Source organism: Coregonus lavaretus (genome assembly GCF_964263955.1).
Source record: "Coregonus lavaretus genome assembly, chromosome: 28".
Classification (NCBI taxonomy): domain Eukaryota; kingdom Metazoa; phylum Chordata; class Actinopteri; order Salmoniformes; family Salmonidae; genus Coregonus; species Coregonus lavaretus.
Genome location: NC_140015.1, coordinates 891,725 through 907,141, shown reverse-complemented (window position 1 = coordinate 907,141; position 15,417 = coordinate 891,725). Strand labels below are relative to the sequence as shown.

Below are 15,417 nucleotides of genomic sequence, written 5' to 3'. Positions count from 1 at the left end.
TGGGTTGCTGATATTCAGAGGTTAAATAGCCAAATTGATTAGTCACAGGCATCAGGACTAATAAAGCCAATGCAATGGCCTATTTTACAAACGGTGGGCCTACCACATGGGTGGGCATTCATAAAATTCCATTGCAGGCATGGTAGGCTACACCCCAGTAACCACGAGCCGACGTCTTTTAGACATATTTTATTGGTCCTGTCCGGGTGAGCCAACACTGTAGCCTACACCTCAGTAAGCATGGACCGACGCTGATGCCTTTTGGACTTACTTTTTTGATGCAGTTCCGGACCAGCCTTGATTTCATTCAGAACCAAAAATTAGTCTGATTTCAACATCAGGAAAATAAGTATTGTAATGACCCAGCTGGGTCACAACCCACGCCGCTAAACCTCGAACATACACAAATAGAACATGTCAAATCAAGGGTCCCGAACAGAAGAGAGAGAGATGAGACCGTAACCCCTATTTAAGCATTTCAAAACCCCGCGGGATTACCCATCATACCCCCCCAACCTTTCCATCTGTCCTGGCATATTTAACCCCTGCTAGCACCCATGAGAACGATAACACACCCCTGGACACAGAACACAATACAGGGTCGTTACATAGCCCCCCCCTTTCTAAACCCTAGCCCCTAGGGTTACAAAACAAAATCCTTAAAACGACCCGGAGGTCGCATCAGTCTCTTGTGCCTCCCCTTGACTCTCACTGGTGGACCCCCAGAACACTCATCTGCCCCAATGTCATTTCCAGCGCCCTCCGAAGAGGCAGCCCCCGTCCCAGGCTCAGCTTGCACTAGAGTCTCCTCGCTAGACTGTCCCCGTGTGCTCACATCAGAGTCCTCACTTCCATTCCCTACCGTTTTCCTCCCTCTGTAGGGCGCCAATCGGTCCCGGTGGACCAACACCTTCCTGCCCCGTGGGGGAACCTCCACCCGGTAAGTCACCTCCCCCACTCTCTCTATCACCAGGCACGGCCCCACCCAGGCACTGTCCAGCTTTGGGCACCGCCCCTTCTTGCGCGTGGGGTTGTGAAGCCACACGCGTTCTCCCGCTCCAAAGTGCCTCCCCCTAGCGCGTGAGTCATAGTGGCGCTTTTGGCGCATTCCTGCGTTCTCGAGTTGCTCTCTTGCGAAGGTGTGAGCCGCTTCTAACCGGTTCTGCAGTCGACGAACATAGTTCGGGCCAGGCAAAACCCCGTCGTCGTTATCAGGAGGGTGGCCAAACGTCAGTTCGGCTGGGGTGCGCAACTCACGACCTAACATTAGTAGCGCTGGGGAGCACGCAGTCGATTCCTGAACAGCCGACCTACATGCCATAAGAATAAACGGTAAGTGGGTGTCCCAATCTCTCTGGTGTTTTGAGGTAACGATAGCCAGCTGTTGTGCTAATGTTCTGTTAAATCTTTCCACCAGCCCATCACTCTGGGGGTGAAGCGGAGTAGTGCGCGTCTTCTCCGCGCCTAACCGTCTACACAACTCTGAGAACACCCGTGACTCAAAGTTTCTCCCCTGGTCGCTGTGTATAGACTGTGGCACCCCGAACCGACTGATTATTCCCCCTACCAATGCATCAGCTACTGTTTCTGCCTCCTGGTCTGGGAGAGCGTAAGCCTCTGGCCACTTGGTGAAGTAGTCCATAGCAGTTAGAATCCACCTGTTACCGCTGTCTGTGGTTGGAAACGGTCCAACTATGTCTACCCCCAGTCTCTCCATGGGCTCCCCTACTGGGAATTGTTGTAGGAGGGCGTGTGACTGACCTGGAGGTCCTTTCTTAGCAGCACACTCATCGCACTGCCTGCAAAAGTCCTCCACATCCCTCCTGTGCCTGGCCCAATAGAAGCCTTTACGTACGCGCTTTAACGTTTTGGAGACCCCAAAATGCCCTGCGCCTACTCCCCCGTGAAGCTGCTGTAACACGCTCCCTTGCAGCCTTTTGGGAACCACTACCTGCCACGTCATTTCTCCAGTAGCTGGCTTTTTCCACCCCCTCTGGAGCACTCCCTCAGCCACTCTAAGGACTGAGAATTTAGCCCAGAGTCCTTTGGTGACTGGTGATAGAGGGGCTACTTCCCCCCATGGCGGTCGTCTTCTCTCTTCCACCCACCCCAGCACAGGACGCAGCTCTGCGTCCTCCTCCTGGCGACGCCTCCACTCCCCGACGTCCACAGCCTCAAGCTCCCGGCACTCTGTCACCCTCAGCTGACTCACCGTGGCGGTGACTCCCTCCTCCATGCACAGTTCCCTCTCTCGCTCCACCCGTTTGGCGCAGTACCCACAGCCGTCCTCAGCACACGGGCGGCGGGACAAGGCGTCTGCATTGCTGTGGCGAAGGCCGGCCCTGTGCTCCACCTGGAAGTCGTAGGGTTGCAGCTCCTCCAACCAGCGGGCGATCTGACCCTCTGGCTCCTTGAAGGAGAGAAGCCACTGCAGGGCGGAGTGATCCGTCCGCACCACAAACGGCAGGCCCCCCAGGTAGTACTTGAAATGGCGTACTGCTGCCACGACAGCCAAAAGCTCCCTCCTTGTCACGCAGTAGCGTTTTTCAGCCTTATCAAAAGTTCTGCTGTAATAAGCTACTACGTGCTCCCCGTCAGAACCACGCTGAGCCAGCACGGCCCCCAAGCCCTCATTGCTTGCGTCGGTGTCCAGGATAAACGGACGGTTTGGGTCTGGTGAGGACAGGACAGGGGCCTCCACCAGGGCACGTTTGAGGGCCTCAAACGCCCGCTGGTGCTCTTCGGTCCACTGAAAAACAGTGTCCTTCTTGAGAAGGTGGTTCAAAGGAGCTGCTATCCCCGCAAACCCTTTCACAAACCTACGATAGTAGGATGCCAGACCCAGGAAGCTCTTAACCTCTTTTTTTCCCCTTGGAATTGGCCACCCCCTCACAGCCTCCACTTTGTCTGGCATCGTGCTGATACCCTCACCACCCAGCTGATGACCCAGGAACGCCAACTCCCTTTGCATGAAATGGCACTTTTCCGGGTGTAATTTTAGCCCCGCCCCCGAGATCCTCTCCAGCACTCGCCTAAGTGCCCCCAGTGCCCCCTCAAACGACGTGCCGTGTACCAATATGTCGTCTAGGTACACGACACACTCGTCTCTCGGAACCCCCGCCAGCACTCTGTCCATGAGCCTCTCAAAGGTGGCAGGAGCATTACAAAGCCCGAAGCACAGCACCTTGAACTGCCAATGGCCCCTATCCGTGGAGAAGGCCGTTTTTTCACGTGCCCCAGGCGAGAGGGGCACCTGCCAGTAGCCACTGCGCAGATCAAGGGAAGAGAACCACGAGGACCCTCTGACGTGGTCTAGCGACTCATCGATCCTCGGTATGGGGTAAGAGTCTTTAATGGTGACAGAATTTAGGCCCCTGTAGTCCGCACAAAACCTAAGTTTACCCCCTTTCTTAGGCACCATGACGACCGGCGCGGACCATGGGCTATCTGATGGCTCAATGAAATCAGCCCGCAACATGTCAGCAATAGCTGTGGCTGCTGCTTCCCTCTTGGCAAGGGGAATGCGACGGGGCCTAATTTTAATGGGTTGGTTGTCCCCAGTGTCGATGTCGTGCTGAACCAGGTGCGTTTGCCCTACCTCATCTTCCCCCCAAGCGAAGCTATCTTTAAAGTCAAACAGCAGCTGCTTTAACTGTCTCTGTTGTCTCTCGTCCAGACCTTGACAGTTTTTCAGCCACACAGCCTCCACGGCGTCGATAACTTCCTCCTTCCCCCCGTCGGGCTGATGGGGTGAAGGAGCCAGTGTGTTTTGGGCTACTGGGATGCCTGTGCTTGCACCATTATGGGGAGTGAAGGTCGTTGCCGCCGGAGACAGCTGCTGGGATGGCACAACGACCAAGGGAGCAGCCGGGACGACCAGTGGAGTTTCGGCAAGCTTGGAGGAAGACGGAGGGACAGCCCTGCCCCCTGCTGGCCCTCCCGAAGGCGACATTCCCACTGTGGGCCCCCCCGACAGCCTCAAAGTGCCCGAAGCTAAGTCCAACTGAGCCCCACAGTTTTTCAAAAAGTCCATTCCCAGTATACAGGGGTCCTGTACCGCTGCTACCCACACCGGACACCCCACAGTTCTCCCCCCCACAGTCACAGACAACCGACACTTCCCTAACATGGGGGCTAGCTCCCCCGTGACAGTCCGTAGCTGGACAAGGGTCGGCTCCACCCGCACCCCAACAGGTAGTATGTCTGGTCTCACCAGGGTTACTGAAGAGCCCGTGTCGACCAGGGCCAAACATTCCACCCCCTCTACCTTGACGATGACATTGCAGAAGTCCCCAATGGTGGTACGTCCCACCACAACTACCGGACTAGGAAACACGGTGGCAGCTACACCCTGGGGAAGCAGGTCCCCACCCTCTTGCCTGCACTGCTGGGTACCTCTTCTGCTTACTGTGGGTTCGGGGGCGGAGGAATGGGCCCGCGCTGCCCCCTGCGCGAGAACCCGCTGTCGTTTCCCTGTTGACTGGAGAATCTGCCACACTCCCGCTGAATGTGGCCAGGCTGGCCACAACCCCAGCAGACAATGGAAGTTGAGCTGACACTGCGATGTTGTCTGGAGCCCCTCTCAATGACAAGCGAAGCGGTCTTGACTAACCCTCCCAACTCGTCGACCCACTCTGGTTTGGTGACCCCCGGCACCCCGGCCGCCGCTGCTCTCACCTCTGGTTGACTGGCAACCTCCACTCTCACTCCCTCACCCCAGATCAGCTCCCTCTTCCTGGCTATCTCCACTGCAGCCCGCAGAGATGCTGGGTCCGACATCTGCACATGCTTACCCAGTTCGGTGGGGGAGAGCGCTCTAATAAAACTGTCCCGTGCCAGCTCGTCTTGCACCCCAATCGGCATAGTTGCATAAGCCCGCCTGGTCAGGCTCAGAATATCACTTGCCAACGCCTTTAATGATTCCCCCTGAAGTCTCTTTTTGTTATTCAGTTCAATCCGCAGCATGTTGGGCTGTGCATCGCTGCCGAAACGGCCCCCCAATGCCTCCACTAGCGCACCGTAGTCGCCCCTCTCGTCCGGGGCTAGCGTTAGCAGGCATTCCGACGCCTCCTCTGACAGGCTCAGGGCAAGCTGTAACCCTTTCGTCTCGTCAGACCACCTCCCGGCTCTAGCCAACAACTCGAATTGAGTGAAAAAAACTTCCCATTTACCTTGTCCATTGAACTTTGGAAGTTTAGCCGCTACCGTGGCCAATGGCAATAGGGCGCCGCCATCTCTGTTTACATAAGGAGGCCCAGCCATTTCCGCACGCGGTGACGTCGATATCTCCGTCGCCGTGACGTCTGTTCTGGTCGAGCGGTTTGAAGGAAAACCCGCCCGTTCTGCCATCTTGCTGACTGACAATTTAACTCCCGCCATGTGGCTCTCCAGCTCTTCTACAGCCGTCATCGCCTGACCCTCCCGACCGGGTACACCCGAGCCCACAACGGACACTTTGTCCGACTCTTCCTTAACTTTCCGCCTCGCCCCGATCATCATGACCGTAGATGCGAGTCACGCTAAAGCTAACCACGGCCTATACTGAAACAGCTAACTCGCCTAATCTCGATCTATCCCGTCGTTCGAAAGCACTTCTGACACCAATGTAATGACCCAGCTGGGTCATAAAGTAAAAGAGAGACGGGCACCAGGTGTACAGGCAGAACACAGGTTTATTCCTGAATGGGCTATTGTTCAGGCCACAACCCACGCCGCTAAACCTCGAACATACACAAACAGAACATGTCAAATCAAGGGTCCCGAACAGAAGAGAGAGAGATGAGACCGTAACCCCTATTTAAGCATTTCAAAACCCCGCGGGATTACCCATCATACCCCCCCAACCTTTCCATCTGTCCTGGCATATTTAACCCCTGCTAGCACCCATGAGAACGATAACACACCCCTGGACACAGAACACAATACAGGGTCGTTACAGTATTTTTAAACATCCAATAAAGATGCCTTTTCAATGTCCTGGAAAAAATGTATTTTAAACATACAGAAAATACCTTTTAACCTTTATCATGTCCAATGATGCCAGGCTCAGGTTCCGAGCTCTTCACCACACCTTCCACCTCACTTAACTCGCCCTCATTCACTTCCATTTCACCTCCAGAACTCGGTCTGACACTCGGCTCACTCTGTTTGCACTTGACACCAATCTTCTTCGACACCCCATCTCTCCATTTTTATCACCATCTTCCTCAAATTTCAATCCAACCTCTGCTTTCCTCATTCTCTTCGACCTCTTTTCCCCTTCCATTCCTCCTCAGAAATCCACCTGTGTCCCTGTCCCAATATTCCTCTTCTCCCGACTTTGATTGCAGTCCGGTGGCATCCCAACATACAGTAACTCCATCTGATAATTATCCTGCTCACCTCAGAAAGTGTCTTCTTCTTCTATGGTATAATGGCGTTCGCAACAATTTAATGTGCATTCCACAACCTACTGTGCGGTTGGATAATAAAGATCCCAAAAAATGAAAACATTTGGGTAAAACTAAAATATCATACAAACTACCAGAAAAGAAATTAACTATACAAAATCAACATGCTTTTCTGTAAAAACCTCATTCTAATCAGGTCCCAACTCAGGCTCAGAAGCCTCCTGTGAGGGCGGGACATTTCCTAGCGACAAAAGTCCTTGTAGTGCTTCTGCCGTGAAGTCTTGGAGCTCCAAAGACTTCTCGGCTGCAGATATGATATCCAGCTTCTTTGACGTCTTAGACACTTGTGCTGTATAATTAATCACTGTGGCTATAAATGCAACAAAATCCACCTTCTTCACAATGAGTGTATCCAGATCACCCGATTGACTTAAAACACTAGCAACTGGTTACAATGCATCCACCACCATATCTTCAACACTGTTGCCTCTTGCCCCTTCAACTCTATTCACCGCCTCCACATAGGAGATCCACTGCGCAGCCCTGATCCTTGACACCTCGACTACCTTCACCCTAACACGGCACTCAAGGAAGTCCGGAGTATGATCCCCACCACAGTTGCAACATTTTCCATTCACAGATTCTTCAATATCATACTTCTCCCATCTGCAAACATTTGACACGTGACCATATCCTTTACAATTTCCACACTGTAATGGTTTGGACACAAATGCTCTCACCACATACCTCACATATCCAAGCTTCACATATTCAGGTAGAGTCTCCTCAAACAACAATAATATCGACAGGCAACGTGCACAGACCACTCCTGGGATTTTCTGACTAAGGTACTCGTCATCTATATCCAACGAGACTCCAGCTATAACTCTTTTGGCAGGCGCCCTGCTCCGAAGATCAATTAATGTTACTTCTGATGTGGACAATCTTGCCAGATCCAGTGCACGCTTCTTCTGTTCTTCATCAACACAATTAACCAAAACAAGGCCTCTTCTAGTCACCTTGATTGAATCCACCTTTCCCACTGCTTTCTTCACAGTCCTCGATATTACAAATGGATTTCCCAAATGAATCTCCTTGTCCAAAAAGTGTCTTCTCTGGGCGCCGACATGTTGAGAGCATGAGCCTTCTGTCCGATTCCAGGTCGTTCGCTAACAAACGGTTATTATACATTTTTAAATATAGTATACATCTAATGTAATTTTTCATTGTCCTATCATGATGGAAAGATCCCTAACCCTATAACCTGGACACCGACCTGAGCGACCCATACACCAAAGAGAAGTTCCCATCTCTTTTATGGACCTGCTGTGAATATGCAGCCTAAACAGAGAAATAAATGCGGTCAGAGACCTACTTGAGCAGCACCGCCCCCTCAAGATTCTGAGCCTGCCTGGCAGGGTTGGTCCTACAAAGCCAGAGCCCCCTGATGGGAGAGCATAATATACAAGGAAATTCTCAAAGCTGCTAATGAGAACCTTGACGACCTTTTACCTAGCCGGTGGGGTTCCGCCCACCCAGGTAGTGGCAGTGCTGGCAACACTGGCTGCAGTAACCCATGGGGAGGGGGTCACACTCGGACAATCAGAGAGGGGGTTTATCATTGTAGCCCAGGTGGCACAAAATAATCAAAGGTCTGACCGCATGGAGATGCTTGGGAAAATGGTTACAACAGGGGATCAGAGTGTTTGTGTCTCAGGTGAAGAGGGTGGATCTGATCTCCATGACCTAGGACTTGACATAGATTAAGTAGATTAATCAAATCTCACATTGTTATCAATTTCTGCTCAATCTGCATGCTTTCTCAGTCAGCTTTAACTGTATGTGCACTCGTAAATCAAGTTATTTCTCGAGTTGGGCTCTGGGATATAACAGCCGTTGAGTATCTGATTTTATGGTGGATTGTGGAGGAGGGGGGTTGAGTGTGTTGGAGTATGTGAGTATGTGCGTGTGTGCTTGTCTGGCATCTGTTGTGGGGGGGTGGGGATGTTGGGGGGGAGGGTATGGGATGGACCACGGGAATTATTTGCTAGGATAATAATTGCTTGTCAATGAATTAAATGTAATACAATGGCAATCCGGGTTATATGTTAGAATCCTACGCGTGAACTGCCGACATTATTACGCATATTAATTGAGAATGATGGAAAATAGGATATGCATAATTTTGAAAAAAATTGTTATATATATATATATGAGGTGAAAGCATTGGAAATGCTTTTGGCGGTTAATCTGCTTCTGTTTTGTGGGTGGTACTGTGTGCTGTTTTCGATGGATAGGTCCTGGCCTCTCGGGGCCTTAAGGATGCGGAGGGACGTGGGTGGGATGCTGATCACTGGGATGACGGCTCAACTTGGGATGGGGAGGGGCTTTAGCGGGGGAATTAGTGGAGAACAATTGAAGGGTTGCTCCGTAGTAGTGCAAATATCACGGTACAGCTATATGGACACTCAATCATTACGCTATTTTTTATTGGTAAATTTACAAACATATATAATGATAAATAGACTTGAAACTTGTATCTCATTATGGTGTATGGTGAAATAAGTATAGCCAGTTATAATTGTAATGGCTTAGCTGATAATAACAAAAGAAGAACAATATTTACATGGCTCAAAGAGAAGGAATATAATATCTGTTGTATACAGGAAACTCATTCAACAATTCGAGATGAAGTAGCGTGGAAAAAAGAATGGGGGGGGGGGGAAATATACTTCTCCCATGGGCAAATAAATTCAAAAGGGGTGATGATATTAATTAATAGTAATTTCGATCCGAATGTGCTAATTGTACAAATAGATACACAAGGTAGATGGATTATTTTAAATATGTTATTGGACCATAAACAGATATGGCTCATTAACCTTTACGGACCAAATAATGATGATCCACAATTCTTTGACAATATATATAATAAATTATCAAGCCTGCAAGCAACTCAAGACAATATTATTATGGTGGGGGATTATAATACTGTTTTAAATAGCACAATGGACCGTAAAGGAAATCACACCACAAACAATCACCCACATGCTCTTAGGGAAATTGTGAATGTCATGGATACATTAGAACTAGTAGATATATGGAGGCTTAAATATACTGATCTAGTGAGATATACATGGCGGAGACTGAATCAAGCTAGTCGTCTTGACTTCTTTCTTATCTCATTCTCGTTGGCACCAAAAGTAAAAAAAGTGTTGATAGGGGACAGAATGCGGTCGGACCATCATATAATAGGCATATACATTACTCTTACTGAATTTCCACGTGGGCGAGGATATTGGAAATGTAATCAAAGCCTATTGGATGATAATTTATTTATAATTTATTTATAATTAGGAATTTATAACTGACTTTTTCCAACATAACATAGGTACAGCGAATCCCCTTATTGTATGGGACACCTTTAAATGTGCCTTTAGAGGCCATGCAATTCAGTACTCATCTCGAAAACAAAAGCAATTTAGGTCAAAAGAGTTTATACTAAGAAAGGAAATAGAAAGTCTAACAGAACAGATAGATGGCAATAAAAACTGTAACATAGAGGCTCAGAATAAATTAGAGGAAAAACAAAAAGAAATGGAGAAACTTATTAAAGAAAGATCAAGTGTAATATATTATAAAAATAAAGCAAACTGGATGGAATATGGGGAAAAAAGCACTAAATTCTTTTTTAATCTTCAACATAGGAATGCTACCAAAAAGAACTTAATGAAACTGGTTACAATTGACGGAGTCACCCATAATTCACCAAATGATATTTTGAAGGAAGAAACAAAGTACTTTAAGCATATGTTTTCTTTTCAGTCGCCTCCATCTCCTCTAACTGAAGCTAATTGTAGAGATTTTTTTTCTATTGATAATGTCAAATTAACAGCCACACAGAAAGACTCATGTGAAGGTGAAATTACAGAGGAGGAACTTCTGGATGCAATTTATTTTGTTTAAAATAAATGCACTGTTGGTTAAGGGATGTAAGTAAGCATTTCACTGTAATGTCTGCACCTGTTCTATTCGGCGCATGTGACCAATAAAATTTGATTTGATTTGAATTAAAGACTTTAAGTCTGGGAAAACTCCAGGGTTGGATGGCATACCGGTCAAGGTATACCAAACCTTTTTTGATATACTAAGAGGACTGTTATTAGCATGTTTTAACCACTTATGTGTAAATGGTAGATTATCTGACACTCAAGAAGGTCTGATCTCATTATTACTGAAACAGGATACAAGTGTAAAATATAAAGATCCAGTCCATTTACAAAATTGAAGGCCCCTTACACTTCAGTGTTGTGATGCAAAAATCCTAGCAAAATGTATAGCGCATAGAATTAAAAAGGTATTGTCGGATATTATTCATTCTAATCAGACAGGTTTTTTACATGGAAGATACATTGGAGATAATATAAGGCAAGTATTGGAAACAATAGAACACTATGGAAAATATGGGAAACCAGGCCTGCTATTCATAGCAGACTTCGAAAAGGCATTTGATAAAGTTCGACTGGGGTTTATATATAAATGCCTGGAGCATTTCAATTTTGGAGAATCTCTTACAAAATGGGTCAAAATCATGTATAGTAACCCTAGGTGTAAAATAGTAAATAATGGCTATTTCTCAGAAAGTTTTAAACTGTCAAGAGGAGTGAAACAAGGTTGTCCACTATCGGCATATCTATTTATTGTGGCCATCGAGATGTTAGCTATTAAAATCAGATCCAATAATAATATCAGAGGATTAGAAATACAGGGCTTAAAAACAAAGGTGTCATTGTACGCTGATGATTCATGTTTTCTTTTAAATCCACAACTAGAATCCCTCCACAGCCTCATAGAGGATCTAGATACAATTTCTAACCTCTCTGGATTACAACCAAATTATGACAAATGTACTATATTACGTATTGGATCACTAAAAAATACAATTTTTACATTACCATGTAGTTTACCAATAAAATGGTCTGATGGTGATGTGGATATACTCGGAATACATATCCCAAAGGAAATAAATGATCTCACTTCAATACATTTTAATAGAAAGTTAGCAAAAATAGATAAGATCTTACTACCATGGAAAGGAAAATACCTGTCAATTTGTGGAAAAATCACCCTGATTAACTCTTTAGTATTATCCCAGTTTACCTATTTGCTTATGGTCTTGCCTACGCCTAGCGAACAGTTTTTTTTTAATTATATGAGAAAAAAATATTCAATTTTATTTGGAATGGCAAGCCAGACAAAATTAAAAGAGCATATTTACAGTGGGGGAAAAAAGTAGTTAGTCAGCCACCAATTGTGCAAGTTCTCCCACTTAAAAAGATGAGAGAGGCCTGTAATTTTCATCATAGGTACACGTAAACTATGACAGACAAATTGAGAGAAAAAAATCCAGAAAATCACATTGTAGGATTTTTAATGAATTTATTTGCAAATTATGGTGGAAAATAAGTATTTGGTCACCTACAAACAAGCAAGATTTCTGGCTCTCACAGACCTGTAACTTCTTCTTTAAGAGGCTCCTCTGTCCTCCACTCGTTACCTTTATTAATGGCACCTGTTTGAACTTGTTATCAGTATAAAAGACACCTGTCCACAACCTCAAACAGTCACACTCCAAACTCCACTATGGCCAAGACCAAAGAGCTGTCAAAGGACACCAGAAACAAAATTGTAGACCTGCACCAGGCTGGGAAGACTGAATCTGCAATAGGTAAGCAGCTTGGTTTGAAGAAATCAACTGTGGGAGCAATTATTAGGAAATGGAAGACATACAAGACCACTGATAATCTCCCTCGATCTGGGGCTCCACGCAAGAACTCACCCCGTGGGGTCAAAATGATCACAAGAACGGTGAGCAAAAATCCCAGAACCACACGGGGGGACCTAGTGAATGACCTGCAGAGAGCTGGGACCAAAGTAACAAAGCCTACCATCAGTAACACACTACGCCGCCAGGGACTCAAATCCTGCAGTGCAAGACGTGTCCCCCTGCTTAAGCCAGTACATGTCCAGGCCCGTCTGAAGTTTGCTAGAGTGCATTTGGATGATCCAGAAGAGGATTGGGAGAATGTCATATGGTCAGATGAAACCAAAATATAACTTTTTGGTAAAAACTCAACTCGTCGTGTTTGGAGGACAAAGAATGCTGAGTTGCATCCAAAGAACACCATACCTACTGTGAAGCATGGGGGTGGAAACATCATGCTTTGGGGCTGTTTTTCTGCAAAGGGACCAGGACGACTGATCCGTGTAAAGGAAAGAATGAATGGGGCCATGTATCGTGAGATTTTGAGTGAAAACCTCCTTCCATCAGCAAGGGCATTGAAGATGAAACGTGGCTGGGTCTTTCAGCATGACAATGATCCCAAACACACCGCCCGGGCAACGAAGGAGTGGCTTCGTAAGAAGCATTTCAAGGTCGTGGAGTGGCCTAGCCAGTCTCCAGATCTCAACCCCATAGAAAATCTTTGGAGGGAGTTGAAAGTCCGTGTTGCCCAGCAACAGCCCCAAAACATCACTGCTCTAGAGGAGATATGCATGGAGGAATGGGCCAAAATACCAGCAACAGTGTGTGAAAACCTTGTGAAGACTTACAGAAAACGTTTGACCTGTGTCATTGCCAACAAAGAGTATATAACAAAGTATTGAGAAACTTTTGTTATTGACCAAATACTTATTTTCCAATTCTCATTTTGTCTGTCATAGTTGACATGTACCTATGATGAAAATTACAGGCCTCTCTCATCTTTTTAAGTGGGAGAACTTGCACAATTGGTGGCTGACTAAATACTTTTTTTCCCCACTGTATATAAAGCATTAGACCTATCACTAAAAGCTTCAGTCATACAAAAGTTATACTTAAATCCGAACTGGTTCTCAAGCAAATTAGTAAGATTGTCTCACCCAATGTTCAAGAAAGGCCTTTTTCCCTTTATTCAGATTACAACCTCTCACTTTCAGTTATTTGAAAAGGAAATAATCTCCCAAATGTCACTATTTCTAAAACAAGCCATAGAAAGTTGGTTGCAATTTCAATTGAATCCTCCAGAAACGACAGAACAAATAATGCAACAAATATTGTGGTTTAATTCAAATATACTAATTGACAAAAAAACTTTCTTTTTTGACAGAATGTTTAAAAAAGGTATAATCTTCGTAAATGATATCATCGGTAGGACTGGTGGAGTTATGTCGCACATGCAGCTGACAAAAACATATGGAAATGTCTGCTCTACCCAAAATTACAACCAAATAATTGCAGCCTTACCGCAAAAGTGGAAGAGGAAAGTGGAAGGGGGAGAAAGTAAGGAACTTGTCTGTCGGCCTTGCATTAAAGAACATAATTGGTTAAGGAAAACTGTGATAAATAAAAAAGTATATCAGTTTCACTTAAGGACCAAAGGATTGACAGCCGTCCCATATAGATTGCAAAATAGTTGGGAAGAGATCTTTGATGTACCGATCCCATGGCATAGTGTTTATGAACTGACACGCAAAACGACACCGGATTCAAAAATTAGAATCTTTCAATTTAAATTATTATATAAAATTCTTGCTACCAATATAAATTTTATTTATATGGGGGATACAATCTTCCCAGCTCTGCAGATTTTGCTGTGAAGAGACAGAATCATTATATCATTTGTTTTGGTTCTGTCCATTTGTAGCTTGTTTTTGGACACAGGTCCAGGAATGGCTAAAGGATTGCAATATTTACCTGGAACTAACCTTGCAGATAGCATTACTGGGTGATCTGAAAAGTCATAGTCAATCAATCAATAATATAATAATACTTTTAGCAAAAATGTTTATTTTTAATTCACAATCTGTAGAAGCAATGAGAATAGAAAGGTTCAGAACTTTTGTAAAACATCACAGTACGGTTGAAATATATATGGCAAATAGAAATCCTGTGTGGATGGTGTTAAGAGATAGATGGGAGGTATTGAATAGAGTTGAAGGATGGGACTAATAACAAATAACAACAAATAATAACAAAGATAGCTAATAATGTAAGCATACTGTGTCCATAATAAGTATATAGGTTGTATGTTGGGAGCTTTTGGGAAAGAGCACAGTTAGAAAGATATGGCATATAGAAGCAAACCGGATGGACATCATGAAAATGATCGGAGAGGTTGAGAGTAGAAGAAGTTCAGGAGCAATAAAAAAAATATTTAAAAAATATATATACAGTGGTAAAAAAAAAGTATTTAGTCAGCCACCAATTGTGCAAGTTCTCCCACTTAAAAAGATGAGAGAGGCCTGTAATTTTCATCATAGGTACACGTCAACTATGACAGACAAATTGAGGAAAAAAAATCCAGAAAATCCCATTGTAGGATTTTTAATGAATTTATTTGCAAATTATGGTGGAAAATAAGTATTTGGTCACCTACAAACAAGCAAGATTTCTGGCTCTCACAGACCTGTAACTTCTTATTTAAGAGGCTCCTCTGTCCTCCACTCCTTACCTGTATTAATGGCACCTGTTTGAACTTGTTATCAGTACAAAACACACCTGTCCACAACCTCAAACAGTCACACTCCAAACTCCACTTTGGCCAAGACCAAAGAGCTGTCAACGGACACCAGAAACAAAATTGTAGACCTGCACCAGGCTGGGAAGACTGAATCTGCAATAGGTAAGCAGCTTGGTTTGAAGAAATCAACTGTGGGAGCAATTATTAGGAAATGGAAGACATACAAGACCACTGATAATCTCCCTCGATCTGGGGCTCCACGCAAGATCTCACCCCGTGGGGTCAAAATGATCACAAGAACGGTGAGCAAAAATCCCAGAACCACACGGGGGGACCTAGTGAATGACCTGCAGAGAGCTGGGACCAAAGTAACAAAGCCTACCATCAGTAACACACTACGCCGCCAGGGACTCAAATCCTGCAGTGCGAGACGTGTCCCCCTGCTTAAGCCAGTACATGTCCAGGCCCGTCTGAAGTGCATTTGGATGATCCAGAAGAGGATTGGGAGAATGTCATATGGTCAGATG

The 15,417-nt window shown here is 45.6% G+C and overlaps 1 pseudogene across 1 annotated transcript in view; it reads left to right on the top strand.

Annotated features, from left to right (window-relative positions):
* Nucleotides 1-5,497: 5,497 nt before the first annotated feature.
* LOC311103822 (putative RNA-binding protein Luc7-like 1) overlaps nucleotides 5,498-15,417 on the top strand; it is a 29,430-nt pseudogene continuing 19,510 nt past the window's right edge. The window contains exon 1 of the transcript in view: nucleotides 5,498-5,503. The product of the transcript in view is annotated as a putative RNA-binding protein Luc7-like 1 (transcript). The remainder of the gene's footprint in view (nucleotides 5,504-15,417) is intronic.